The following is a 15,348-nucleotide window of genomic DNA, read 5'->3' on the forward strand; positions in this document are numbered from 1 at the left end:
ATGAAGTGGTATGTGAAAAAAAAGAATAAAAAACCAAACCAAAACAAAACAAATACATAAAGACATCAAACTTGGAAGGCACCATCTTTATGCACCTGGATCATATATCAATAACATAAGGAACTCATGACAGAAACTCATACCAGAGGCCAACTATTCAAAAACGTTTGACCATCCCAATAGAATTAAACTGGAGGCTGAAATGAATTTCATCAACAACAAGGAACAGCTGAACATTTAAATTGACATTGATGTCCAAAATAGCAATATATGCTACAAAACTACAAGAGAAACTAATAAAAATCAAACAGCGAGATGTAGAGATGTACGACAGGAGTGGCATTGCACTCTGTGACACAGCTGAGGCTGTTTTGTGTGCTCTGCGAGGATGTACAAGTTAATTGCTTTTGACCAATGATGTTTTACATAAATATGCAATGCTCTGCGACTGGGTGGATGTTTGTTTAATTATGGTCCTTGTGGTTGTGTGTGTTTGGTTGAGGGAGTGTGCCATGACCCTCAGTGACAGCCTGTGCACAGCTGAGCACGTGGGGTTTGTGGCTATAGTGTGAATGGTTACTGGTTATATGAAAAGACTGTGTCAACAGGGGTATGCATAAAGTTGTACGTTCCATGGCTGAAATGTGTGTAAGAGAGTTCTCCTGCTTCCCATTCACTGTGATGTGAATTGCAGCTGTGGTTTGTGTTGGACGCTGATGTGGCGTGGCTGTTTTTTTTCTTCCCGTTTCATGTTCAGATGCTCAGTGATGGAATCCATGAGCATGGTAACCTTCACTCCTGTCATCTTTTTCTGTTCATGTCTTCCACACTCCTCCCTTTTCTCTTCCTCCCCCTTGTTTTCAGTAAGTGCCCTTTACTCTTCCCTTCTCCTCTGCTCTGCTCTCCTTTGTTCTGCTTCAGCTCCTGCTCAGTGGGTCCGTTTCTCCCATTCTGTTTTTTCCCTTTCCATGCCTCTTTAGCCTTGCCACTGGGCAGAGGAGGAACTGTAATGTTTATGAAACCCTTTAATGTGCTATGTAATTACCCTGGCAACACCTCCCATCATTACTCATGCCAATAAAGCACCTTCAAATTGACATGTCAGAGTCGGAGAGAAAAAGAAAGAGCGAGGGGGCATAGCACACACTTTCCATCATCTGCCCTCTTTTACCATTAATCTCTCTCCTTTTCTGGTCTTTCCGCAGTCTCCATTTGTTCATCTTTGTTTTGTCATTTCTTTCATTCTTTCCATCCACAGTTCCTTCCTCCCTGTCTGCATTGCCTTCACTCTGGCTATCTGTGACTTCTTCCAGATGCCCAGGTGGCGGGCAATTACAGCAGAACTGCTTTTGGAATAATATTAATAATAATGATAAAAAAAACATTCTTAAACTTCCTCCACTGAGTCTGTTTTAGGAATACTTCTCTGCATGTTGGAAAGAGAGTGAATGGGCAAGAAAGGAGAGGAGGAGAGTGCAAATTATAAAAAAGAACACTTAAGGTAGGAGTGTAAATGAGGATGCATAAAACAGGCAGGGAGCTGCTGAAGCAGGCATGAATGATGCATTCCAGAAACTAATTGTTGTGAGTAATGCAGAAATGTTTGTTTATGCTAAAAACTTCCATATGCAATTAACACATAGTCTTACAGCAGTCCCACCCTTTCCAGTGCACCCACCCATACTAGTCCTCCGGTCACTATACCTCCCACTTAGACAGCTGAGGCCCTAGCCCTTCTTGTGTTAGCACTTATGCTAAGACCCCAAGCTTTTCCCAAACTGTAATGTGAATGCTAAAGCCCCATTTAAGCTCTTACTCTAATAACCTTTGCACACCTTCTTTTCATTATTGTCTTATTCTGCCTTTGTCCTGGAAAAAATCATCATTTGTAAGACAAATATTATAACAAATTAAGCAGCAAAACAATGGGTGGGTGTCTGCCTGACGTCAGCCTGCATTTCATTAGCATTCGCTATGCTAACACAATCCATATGGAGTAGCCTGCAGGGTAGCCCCCTGCTGCCCAGGCTCAGCCCAGCCCAGCCCAGCATGGCCCAGCTACACTTGGTTGCCACAATCTGCCCCCACCCTCATTCTCAGTCGGCCCCCAGTTTGGACCCCATCCGGGCCCCCGCCATTATGTCATCTTTAATTTGGACTTGTCACACATCACCTGACACCTACCCCCGTCATGCTGTAACCTTTTGTCCCGTTGGAGCAAAAAAGCACTCCGGAGGATTTCTCCCCTCTCTTTTTCTCTCCCACTTTGCCTGTTGTTTTATTCTCCCTTTTCTTCTCATTCTTCCTCTTTCTCTCATGCTCTCTCCCCTCACTCACACTCTCTCTGTTGCTTCTGTCACTTTCTCCCTTTCTCTCCTCAGCCTCTCACTCCATTTAGGCCCACCTGCCTTTCACCATTCAAACACAGGTCTGATGTGTGCCCGTGTGTGTGTTAGAATTGGTGGGAACAATGAAGAAAAATTGAGACAGGATTTTGATGACACATCGGCTCAGTCACCCAGAGCCCTTTTTCCTAGACCCCCGACAAATGAGCTGAATGACGATGATGTATGGGAAGTGACAGTCACAGGGAAAGTAAAGTGTTCTGGAGAGAGCTAAATTATAGACCATGACAGGATTCTGGAGTGAGACGAGGGTGTTGGACAGAGCGGTGGACTTCTGGAGAGCGGCACGGCCATGGAGCTGTCTCCTGTGATGGAAACATGGAATGTGATGGATCTCTGGAATTTACTTGAGGAAGAACAATAGACAAAAAGAAATGCAAAGAAACATAGAAACAAAGAAGAGATGCATGACAATAATCAGGAAGTTATGTGTTTAGTGTGTTCTGAAACAAACCTGTGCTTATAGCGTATTGTTCTTGGGTCTGCACATACTTATACATACTGAGCATCGCTTGTATGTGTGTGTGTGTGTGTAACCATGTGTGTTCCATAAGGCCCCAGTGCACTAGCGTTGCCTTGTACACACCCATGTGACTTGCTGGGTGTCTCTGGTAGCCATCCCTCATCACTGCTCTGTTCCCTCAGGTTTCTGTTTTGGCTTAAATCTCCAGTTCTGCTGTGCTGCTTTGTGTTAAGCACTATTCTATTGTACTCTAATCTATTCTATTGTTTAAAGTGTAACTACCTGGGGCACTTTGATATAGTTTGTTACAAATGATATGATACGTTTTTTATTATCTTTGACTGCTTTGAAAGGCTAAGAAGGACTGATGGAGGATTAAACTGTAGTGACAATAAACTGAGTTTTTAGAGCTCTATTTTTGTAGCGTGCAAGTCATGGGTTCAATTAGCCTCTGTAATAAAAGGATGAATGAATCAAGTAGTGACAGCTGGTAGACAACCATTAGGTTAAATTATTCTCTTCAGCTCAACAGCCTGTATTCAGCTGCATTGGGGGAAAGTAATTTTTATTATGAAGGAACTATTTTGGACCCTAATGATCCTGTGAGAACTGCGCTGACCCAAGTGAAAGGAAACTTCAGAGGCTATAAATACCCAAACAGCTACACATTGGATAAAATACTGAAAATGGAAAAAGAACAGAGAAACACATAACAAAAACATCAAATTGACTTGTTGTTTTGATATAATTCTTTAGTCTCGCTATCATCCAAAGCCAAAAAATATTCCCACACAGCCACCAAATGCTAAAGAAATCAAATAATTAAATGCTTTCATATAAACCCATGGTTCACAGCATGGAAATCATGGCCTTTATAGGCACAATGATTATCTTTGAGAGGCTTTTGTGGAACAGGGTAACTTGTTACTACTGAGAAAACAAAAACTGAGAATAACCTGCAAGAAACTGTATACAGGTATGTAAAAAAATATTTTTTTTTACTCTACACTCTCTATTTTGGTTGCTGCTTTTAGAGGTCACCACAGCATATCATCTGCCACCATCTCATTTTATCCTTCTTCTGCCACACCAACACTCTGTATGTGCTCCATCACTACATCCATAAATCATCTCTGTGGTCTTCCTCTTTTCCTCGTGCCTGGCAGCTCCATATTCAGTATAATTTGCTCAGTATATCCACTAACCCTCCTCTGCACATATCCAAACCACCTTAACCTGGAAAACTAAGTACATCCCATGATTCAGTAGCTTGCAGAACTGCCTTTAGCAGCAATAAATTTAAGTAATTGATTTTTGTTTGGCTTTATCAGTCTCTCATATCTTTGTGGAAGAATTTTGGGAAACTACCCTTTACAACATTGCTTCAATTTTTTTTGCAAAGATTCATTTATCCACAGCTCTGTTATGGTCCAACCACAGCATTACAGTTGTGTTGATATGTAGACTTTGACTAGGCCTGTAGTCAAGTTATTTTTCCTTTTACTGCTGTAGTTGTGATCATTTTCCTTCCCAGTTTGGGCCAAGCTTTACCTGCCAGACAGATGGCCTCACATATGATTCTGGAATACTTTGGTATAAAGACAAGTTTATGTTTCACTTAATGGCTGATGGTGTCCACTTTCTGTGGCTGCAAAACAAGCCCAAATCATCACCCCTCCACCACCATGCTTTATAGTTGATAGAAGATGTTTGTGTCCTTATTCTGTGAATGGTTTTCTTCAAATGTAGCACTGAGCATTATGGGCACACATCTCGACTTTGGTCTTGATGTCTCCAATGGGAACTGTTCCAGAAGTCTTGAAGTTTGTTCAGATGCAACTTTGCAAACCTAAGCCCTGCTACCCTGTTGTTTTCAGAAGAGTTCTTAAAGGCTCTTTCAAAGGAGATTTTCTCCTTGAACTCCTTCCAAACAAGCCTTACTTGTTCAGTCTTTTAATATTTGTGATGTCATGAACTTTAACATTTAACATGCTGAGGCCTGTAGAGTCTTAGATGTAGCTTTTGGCTTTTTTGCAATTTCTCTGAGAAATGCACCGTCTGACACTGGAGTGTATTTGCTGGGACGTCCACTCCTGGGAAGATTGTGGTATTTAGGTGTGCTAACAAACACACCAGGCCAGCACCCTGCCAAAATGTCTGTTTTTATAGGGCTGCTAACATTTGCTGATGATAAGTTAATCAAGTGGTTTTGATTAGCAACACCTGGCTCCCACTGACCTTTTTAATTCCTGTGGAAGCTGTAAGGGTGTGCTTAGTTTTCACAGAACTGCGAAGAATCTTATGAAAAGATTCTTTTTAAGATGAATGAACAAATGCATAAAAGAGGAATTTAAAACAAATATGTTCCAGCAGTGCAGGCTTTAGAATGTACAACATAGGTAGGTGATTACAGACCGGTCCAAAAAAACAACTCTATTGCTAATTTTCCTCACTCATGACAAATATACTTTGGATGGACTTTTATGTTACTCACTTTTTTAAACTGGCTGCTTTGATTGACAGGTGGTATCAATCAAAGCAGCTTGCAAATGTTTATTGAAAACTTAGCAGTTTGCTCTTTTATCCTAAGATGTTTACTTTTGATCCCAGTGATGGCCATGGGGTTTCCAAACTACTGGGTGATATCATGGTGGCTTTTTGCACCTTTTTTTTTAAAAAAAGAAAAAAAGAAAATCCTATCATATACCATAAACGGACCCAGGACAACTGCTTTCAATTCACAATTCCAGTATTTGGACTGCAGCACACTGAGTTGTCTTTTCACATAAAATAAGACAATGAATATGAATCTGTTTTTCTTTTTTTGTATCATTAGTTTCTGAGTTCTGTTTTGTCTACATTACACTTCATTTATAGATCTCATATAGATAATACATGAAGGTTTTCACCTTTTTTCTGCAATGAAACAGAGATGTAGCACTGCAGCTGTGTTTCCAACCAATAACTGTCACATTATGTGAGCTGTACTTTCAGCACACAGCTAAAATCACAATGCTTACGTATTCAAAGTAGTGCGACTGGCTTATAAAATGACAGTGGTGGAATGGTAAATACCAGAGTGACAACATCAGACGTTTGTTTAGCGAGTTTCGAGTGTCTGGTTGCACAGTATGCTCAGTAGCAGAGTGTTTTCAGTGGCTGTGGTCTGTGTGTGTGTGTGTGTGTGTGTGTGTGTGTGAGAACGTACAGTTTGCTCATATGAGTGCACTTTATAATAAGCGTGTGTGTATGTTTGTTAATCGAGTCAGTAGCTTGTTCATCCAGTAGCTCTGTGTGTGTGTGTGTGTGTGTGTGTGTGTGTGTGTGTTGGCTCTCTGTGGGGTTGTCGGTTTTTCATGCTGGTTGGAAGTTTATGATCAGTATTTTCCGGCTTGCATGACTTAGCGTGTGAAAATCCATTCACACCCAACACAAACACACACACACACACATGCCTACACAAAAACACCCACACATAGACACACACACAGTAATGGTGTGGATCTTGATGATATTCCATGTTGTGTCCCTTACAGTATGGTAGTCTTGGTAGCGGTGCTTTGTGGGGGGAGTCAGTGCGTGTGTGTATGTAACTTTGTGTATTTGTGAGTGCAGCTCCATGTCGGTGTGTGTGGAATGAGTGTAAAAGACATCAGACACCGCCGCTAATGGGTTTAATCAATGACAGATGAAATTCTTGTTGTTTTTCTCACCGCAGCACTGTCTGCTCCAATAGGAACAAGGCACAGAATGTGCAGAGAGGTTGATGGGGAGGACTGAGTTTGGAAATCTCATTTATACGTTCAGCCCCTATACATATACTAACAAACACTTGCACACATATTCATAAACCCAGGGAGGAAAGTAACTCTATTGGCATGAACCTGCTTGCATTTTGCTCTGCCATAGAGTTTACGAACTGCATGAAATATGCATATTACAAATAAACTATGCATAGACTGGTTACTCATATATGTCCACACACACTCACTCACATACACGCACTTGCCAAAGTCTTTTCTGTGCTCCAGCTGGGGACCCAGCTGCAGTGATGTCATTGCTTGCTGCCACTTTGCTGATTGTGACTCTTATTGAAAGCAGAGCAATTTGATTCAGCTTCAAGAGCGGTCACAGTGCAAAGACATGCACATGCATACACACAATGCACCAAAACTAAAATAGATTATGCACGTACGCCCCTGTCGGTTCATTCCATCAGCATATTTTGAGTGTGCACACACGGACACACAAAGTGCTTTAATGTTGGATCATAGTGGCCACATCACTTTCACAGCACTTTTCCAAAGTAGACAAACAGATTGAATGCTCAGGAGATGAGATGGAAAGCAGGGTTAGAGAGAAAGAAAGAAGAAAAATATGCCCTTGAAGACTTGATTTTGACAAAGAGAAAGATAAGAAGAGAGAGAGGTGGGAACGCAGTATTGACAGTTTACTTTGAGAGCTGAGATAAGAGAGATGAATTTACGCAATGAGGGAATGTCTCCTTCTCCAGGCCATCCCCAAATACATCCATCTCCTTCACACATACACGTTTATGCACACAAACAGCTACCACACTGCACACTGACAAATAAAATCTCATAACTGTGTGCAGATTTGCGTACGTACAGGCACACACCCCAAATAGTTCACCAGAACTTTTTTTAAATGATCAAGCTTCTCTTCAAAACATCATTCTCTTCTTAAGCTTCTCAACACACACACACACACACACACACACACACACACACACACACACACACACACACACACACACACACACACACACACACACACACATTGACAAAATCAGTTACAAGGCTCTCTGAAAGTCCTGCCAGTGTAAAACCTGCAAACATATGAGAACAAGCCTGAACATCTGGAGTTGTCCCAGCAACCCCCCCCCCCCCTGTTCTGGTCTTTGCACTGTGTCCTCAATGCCAGTGGCACAATTTCAAGTTCTTAACCCTGCATCAGCTCCTCCATGAGACCTTTCTACCCATTCATGTCCTTTTCGCCTGGTCCCCTTCACCGTCCCCCTTTTGCTGCCACCCCACCTATCCCCTCCTCCTTCCCTCTGCCTTGTATACACTCGTCTGTTGGCATGTCCTCTGTCTTTCCAACCTTTGAAGGCTTTTCAGGCTGCTAATAAAAGACAGGTCCCCACCACAACAAAAGAGCTCAGCGCTGCCTTTGAATAAACAGTTTATTTCGCTCCGCTCCCCCCGGCTCCCCCCACCCACCCACCTCCCATGCACCCTACCCCACCCCTGTGTGTGCTTTTTCACTCTTGGCTAAGGGGGAAATATGTGCACTTGCTATGTTTTTTTTCCATGTGATCACAATGCTCTGGAACAGATTAACAGAAGACGAGGGAGGGAGAGAGCAATGAAAAAGAGCAGAAGAACAGAATGAGAGAGCAGGTAACTGTGGCAAAGTTGGCTTTTTTTGTATGTGTGTATGTGTGTATCTATCATTCTATCAATTGCATATTGGAACAGATGCTCTCCTCCCATCTCAGCATCTTATCTTCAGAGCATGACAGCACACTCCTACAAGCACCTGTAGTCTGCACTCTGAGGTAAACTCCCTAAACCACATTAGGCCTGTGTACACTGGCAACACCTGGCTTTTCCCAGTGGGATTCAAATAAACATCTAGTTGAAGAGAGACCTGTTTTGTTGGATAAACTGGAACAACCTAGCTTTGAATCTGAGCATAATCCACCACATCCAGGAGAATCACGTCAAAGTTAAGTTGACAATTTGTGCTGTTTACATGTGTAGAAATATTTCTCTGGCTAGAAGTGACTTGTAAGGCATATTTGAAAAGGCGTATTTTCCCCCAAATGTAAATAAGTTCTCAGTTTGTTGGACCTGGACCGAGTGTGGCCCTGAAAGCTGGAAAGACACTCAGCTACTGAACGGAGCCCCAACAGCTGGGCCAGGAGCAAGCTGGGTAGGACAAAATGCTCACTCCAGCAGACCTGTACAAACATAAATATGATTCAAAATATTTGAACTGCTTGAGGTGAACCTTAATTTGCCTCATCAAGACACTTACAACCTCAACATGGCTGAAAATCACTTGGAAGATAAGTTTATTAAGCACTTGTTATATGTGTTTTTTGAGCAAATTCACCTACTCGCCCCCCCTACTCATTGCAACCCAACCCACACAAGCCACAGCCAGACTGTAATACAACCAAATGCTGCACTGGACCAAACCACAACTCACTACTTAACATCCACCAGCAAACTCTTTCAGTGTCTCATAACCTTTAGCTCTTTAGGGCTCTTTCTTTTCTTGTTTGTCCACTGCTCCTCCCTCTGCCCGCTTCTGTTTTAGCATACCTTTGGCCTTCCTGTCCTCTCCTCTGGTTCACTCTTTGAGTCTTTCTGTCTTTCTTTATAGGATTGCACAAGAACACTGCCAGTTTTCCCAAAATAAACATTTTTTTGGCTATTTTGACACTATAATCAAACCCATAAAGGCTAATGCTCTCAAATAGCCAGATGCATTTCTTCTTTAATGAGCGCAAAAGTTTTCAGCTGTGCTAACATTGCTGAAAAGGGGTTTTCTAATGATCAATTAGCCTTTTAACATGATAAATTTGCATTCGGTAACAGTGTGTGCCATTGGAACACAGAAGCAATGGCTGCTGAAAATGGACCTTTGCACAGCTACATAGATATTCCATTAAAAATTATAAATGATTTATAAATAATTATGTCATTAATCATTAATTGCCATGTACATGTCTGATCAATTTTATGTTATTTTAATTAAAACCAAATGTGTGTTTCTTTCAAAAACAACAACATTTCTCAATAAGTAGTTTTCAGTGGTACCATACATACTTATATAAGTATGTGTTCGTGTGTGTGTGTGTCTGTATGAGCCACCACAGGCTTGTTGGAGCTATTAGAGTGCTGGCTGAGGAGCACAGCATAGAAGCTCCAGATGGGCAACTTGAGGTAGACACATGTAGATTCACATAACACATACACACCATAAATACACACAAAAGACATACAATGTCCACAGACACACTGTGCATATTAATGATGACAGAGTGACCGGAGGAAAATTAATACCTACAATACACACAAGTTCATAAACAGACTTTGAAATGTATGCAAGCAGTTGATTGCACACACACGTTCACTTGCGCACAGCTGGTATGCACAGCTGCTGCACACTCGCCCCATGATGCTCGCAGTGAATGATGGACAGAGTGAAAGTGAGGACGGGTGACACAAAAGAGCATCCCTTCATCTCTGTCACTCAGCTAATCCCTCTCCTCTCTCGCCCATTACTTCACTCTACTTCTCGCCAGCAAACCCCCTCCCCCAAAACCCTTGCCCTGTTCTGTGCGTCAGCCGCTAACTCTTTTCCTTTTCTGTTTTCCTACTTTCCTCTCCAACATCTATCTTTTTCTCTCTTTTCCTTTTTCCTACTCCTACTTTCCTTTGTTTGGTGCTATATTAAAAAAAAAAAAAAAAGAGGGGAAATTTGGCTTAAAATCAAAGTAAAAGCAGTGATGTACTACAACATTTCAGTGGCTACATTTCAATACTGTAACTGCAACATTTTTAGCTACTATTTTATAGAAACATTACATTCAAACTAATTAGCAAATGCAGCTGTCAAATAAGTTCACTTCTATTAAAAGTAAGATCGCTCTTATGAATTTAAAGTATACAGTACAGTACTTGAGCAGATCTCATTTTCCACAATGGGTTACTAGCACCTGCACAGACAGGGATGTTTTGAAATGCTTTACAATCAGTGTGTTTTTCTCTGTCCTATAATTTGTAACATTTATTTGCCTCTATAACCCAATCTCTTACAGTTGTGCACTATGATTTGTTGGATAAGGCATTTTTTTTTTAAAACCAAACGTTTTTGAAAATATGATTCTCTCCACCTTTGTGCTTTACAGCGTTCATTGTGTTGGTGTAAACTTTTTTAACTCGGCTTTTTTACTCTCATTAACTACAGCTCACACTTATTTTTTGCACAGCAGCCTGGCTAGAATTTCATATTTTCCCAGCAACATTCATTTTGCATCTCCCTCTTGGCCAACAGGAATTTACTGCTAGCTCCAGTGTTACCCCTATGGTTCTCCCATTTGTCATCCGTCAGGCCCAGCAAAGTTATTGGAACGTTGCAGTTGCTCTTCCCGTGGCGTGGATGCGGCTGGCGGGCACGTTCTTGGGGTTACAGTAAAACAAGCATCTAATGACACCCCCTGTAACCACAGCAAAGGGGGGCCACGCGTCACCAGTGCTAACCCAGGAAATGCTTTGGTTGGCCACAGGGTAATTGGGACTGTCCCATGTAATTTGGGCAGAGAGGCAGGCAAGTCTGGCCAAAACTCCTGCACTTGTCTCTCCCTGGCTGTTGGTCAACCCCACAGCACCACAGAAATGACAAAGAGATGGAGAGCTGAAGGAGATAGGGTACCGAAAAGAAATTGAAAGAACGAGTTGAGACAGAATACTGAGAGGCTGCATGAAAAGAAATCAGTGAATAGAGCAGAAGGAAAGTGCAGAGATTGACAGACTGGATTAGTGGTGTGTTGATGTGTGTGTGTATGTGTTTAAAGAAGTGTCACAGCAAAGGAAGAGAAAGTGAAGCGTGGCGTGTGTATGGTGGGCATTATTTTTCCCTGTGCAGGTTCCCCTGCGCTGAGGCAGATGGAAAATAGGAAAGGGGAGCAGGGGGAAATTCAGCTTAGTCAGGTCTTCTGCTCCAGCAGTGTACCCATCAGTGTGTGTGTGTGTGTTTTCTCTGTCTGTCAGGTCCTCTTCACAAGCTCTGCTCACTTTAAGTGGGACAGACAGCTCAAAGACTAAAGAGCTCTCTGTGTGCTGGCCTGAAACCACAGGTGTGTGTTTGTGCACAGACACTTGTATCTACTGTATGTGTGTCTGTGTGTAAAAATTTTATGTGCATATATTTCTATTTTCTGTGCGCAGGTTTAAATGTGGTTATTATGCATCTGTGTGTATTTAGACATTTTTTGTAGTGTGTCTGAGTGTGTATGCCTTCATTTAACACTGTTTAGCTTTGATGTGACTAGTTATCAGGTGTTTCTGTGTATGTGTGCATAGCTGTCTGCATGTGCACCTACGTATGTGTAGCCTTAAACCTCACTAAACACAGAACTACGTACTAGAGTGTGTGTAATGTCTCTCTCTGTGTTTGTAATGGCTACTGTGTTATACCTGTCTGTCTCCAAAGATCTTTTCGTATTAGTGGAATTAGACGGCTTCTTCCGCATGTTGTCTGCGTGTGTGTGATCTGTCTGTGTTTCTTTAGTTCACTTGTGTCTGTGCTTGTGTAGCTAGGGAGCAATATGTCCGCTTACTGCGTATGCATGTGCATGAGTGTGCATATAGAAATGTGCAAGAATGTGTGTTTCAGGCATCGGGGTCACCGACAGGTCCTCATCTGCTCAGACCAGACCAGACAATGAGGAGGGGAGAGGCATGGTGTGGTGCAGAGTACATCGGTGTGTCGTGGAGCAGCCTCCAATCTGGGACATGGCCTTGGGCTGCAACTAAATGAAAAATCAAAGAGCACAGCAGCAGGGCCTTAAATGTTTGCAAATCTGAGACTGACTAAACCGTGCTAAACATAAAAACATACACAGAGGAGACTTTAAGCAGATCTCCCGCAGAACAGCACCCCATGACCTGCTTTCCGGGCCTCGTTTTGGCTCAAGTCCAAACCCGGTCAGGTACACACCGAAGGCAAATTCCCCACTAGCAGGCTCCCTTTATTTACCTTTCCAATGCTGCTTTGTTTTCAGGATTAATCAGAGTGTGGCATTCACAAGAAGAATCCATGACTGTAATTGAATGCATTTTTAACTTCAATAAACAACATATTTAGCAAGTGTTGTTGTTGTTTTTGCCCCAGATGCTTGCGTAACAGTAATATGCTTAACAAAGCACAGATGCTGAATTAGCCTGAAGACATAGGTCTGCATTACAGAGGGAGAAAGACGAGGAGACAAACTTTTTAAGAATGTCCCTACCTTTCACATTGCTACAAAACACACTACCTCATCAAGCCAAGGCCAAAGGCTGAGTCCAAAGAAAGAGAAAAAAACCCCAAAACACTCTGACCTTTCTTGAGATCAGGCTGACCTATTAAACTGGTATCATGTTTTGTTTGTGACATTTGGGCTGTGCGCTCCACATGTAGCTCATGGGGGGAAGGGGGGGGGGGGGGGGGGTATTACAGGAATAGGCTTAAGTGAAAACACAGGGGAGGCGGAGAGAAGGAGATGGTGTAAAATGTGATGAAAGAGGAGATGAGAAGGAACACAAAGGGAGAAATATACAGAGTGAGAGTCTAAATGGGTTGGGATGAGGCAAACGTGTTCTGTCATACAGAGGGAGTATGAGGTACTAATAGAATTTTAAGCCTTTTGTGCTGCAGTTGAGGTTTCAATTCAGGAAGGACTCTCCAAAACTGTTCCAGTACTCCTGCACCAGTACAGCAGACAACGCCAAAGCTCTGCACAGCTGGGAAAGTCCAATCTGACTCATTTGTGGACTTCATTCAAATTCTATGCATCTACAGATGGAGAAATAGTGCTGCAGTGCAAATAAGTTTGGAATACTGAAATGCAACGGTGTGCAGCTCACATTCTCTTCTCATCTATTTTGATGGTTAACCCCGGTGATGTGAAACAAAAGCAGTAGCATCTTTTATTCTTTTTGGTTTTTTTGGCTCGGGTAAAGAATATGAGGAAAACATAAAGGAAGCAAGAGTAATTGCTAGAACACAGTATATGCTTTGCAGATGAGACTTACTGATTATGTGGACACATCCATCCATCCATCCATCCACCCATCCATTCATCCATCTATCTATCCATCCATCCATCCATTCATTCTCTTCCATTTCTCCTTTACTCCTCTTTCTACACTCTCTTCCCTCCCTCCTTCTCCCTCATTCACTGTCCTCTTTCATCTCAGGCCAGACATGCCCAACTGCACCCAATTAGCATTTTTCTCCCTCTTTTCTTTCTCCCCCTTATCCCCTCCATTTTTGCCCTCTCTTCTCTCCTCTCTGTTTGTTGTGTAAATTAGATTTGGGGGCTCTAGACAGATTTTGTACTGTTTAAGCTCTCTCTTTCTTCTGCTCTCTCTCTTTCTTAACATGTATAAACCTGCTGGCAATTAAACATTTATAGAACTGGCATGCCCCCATTTATCCCATCTCACTCCATCTTTTCTCTCTCTCCCGCCCACCCTTCTGAGCCATTCACCTCTAACCTCCTTTTATCTTGCTCTGACACTCTCTCTTTCTTCTTGAATTTTCAGCCTGACACTTGTATTGTGTCCTGCCTCCTCACCTTTCAACACCTGCTATACAGGTCGTGCAGTCCCCACGTTGGTCTGTCCTCATCCTTTAGTTCTCCCCATCGCTCTCTCTCTCTCTGAGTGGAATAGGGGACTGATTAGTGAGAACACATTCAGATTTTCCTTCCATGTGTCGTGCCAGTGAAACGCCTGCGTGCCCGCAGCATTTAGGACAGCTGTGCCAGGGAAGAAGTGGTGTTTGTGTGTGTACGTGTGTATGTGTGTGAATGTGTAGGCAAGCATGATAGTGTGGATCTTAAGCGTTTGAGAAACAAGGGTTAAAAAGCAACAGGGCACTAAAGAGCAGTTGCATAAATGAGGAACTATGTAACTGGTTGTACAATGTGTGTGGTAGCTGAGTGTGTGTGCATAAAAACTATATATTGCACTGGTGTTTATGGTGGAGGATATGCACATGCTGACTGTTTACACATCACAGATGTTTGTGTACCAATAGTGGTTTATCAAGGTGTTTGTCAATGCATGTGAGTAGGTGTAGGCTACGTGTTTTCAATTGTGGGAACTTTCATTCAGACCTTACAGCCCATGTAATGCATGGTACTGTGAAATCTGACCCCCCCCCCACTCAATGCACACACACTCACTTACACACCAACTATAGTAGCCCTTCTCCTTGCTTGTCCTCCAGAGCCGCCCAGAACTCTGCATTAAGACACATGTGGAAACAATTCAGTCAATGCTCTGAGCAGGGTAGCCCTCACACACACAAACAGACATATACCCCCCCCCCCCTCCTCCACACACACACTGACACACAAGAGACACGCTCATTTCACGCTCACCCTTTACATATACTACACACAGACATACACACACTCAGCATGCGATCATATGTTACTCTTATCTGTTCCTTGTTGAGGTGCTCATTGCTTGGCATTTGACAGTGTGTTAACTCTACTGTGATCCTAAACTGCTATCAGGTTGTCTTCACTCAATCACTGAGTCATGTGTATCCCCAGGATTTCTCAGGGTTTATGGTGGAGGTGAGCAAGAGGTCTACACATTCAAAATCATATGTGCCGAAAGAAAACTATAGATTGTAAGCGATGTTCTAATACTGTAATTGTTGCTAGCT

Source organism: Simochromis diagramma, unplaced genomic scaffold, assembly GCF_900408965.1.
Source record: "Simochromis diagramma unplaced genomic scaffold, fSimDia1.1 OVJJ01000685.1, whole genome shotgun sequence".
Lineage (NCBI taxonomy): Eukaryota > Metazoa > Chordata > Actinopteri > Cichliformes > Cichlidae > Simochromis > Simochromis diagramma.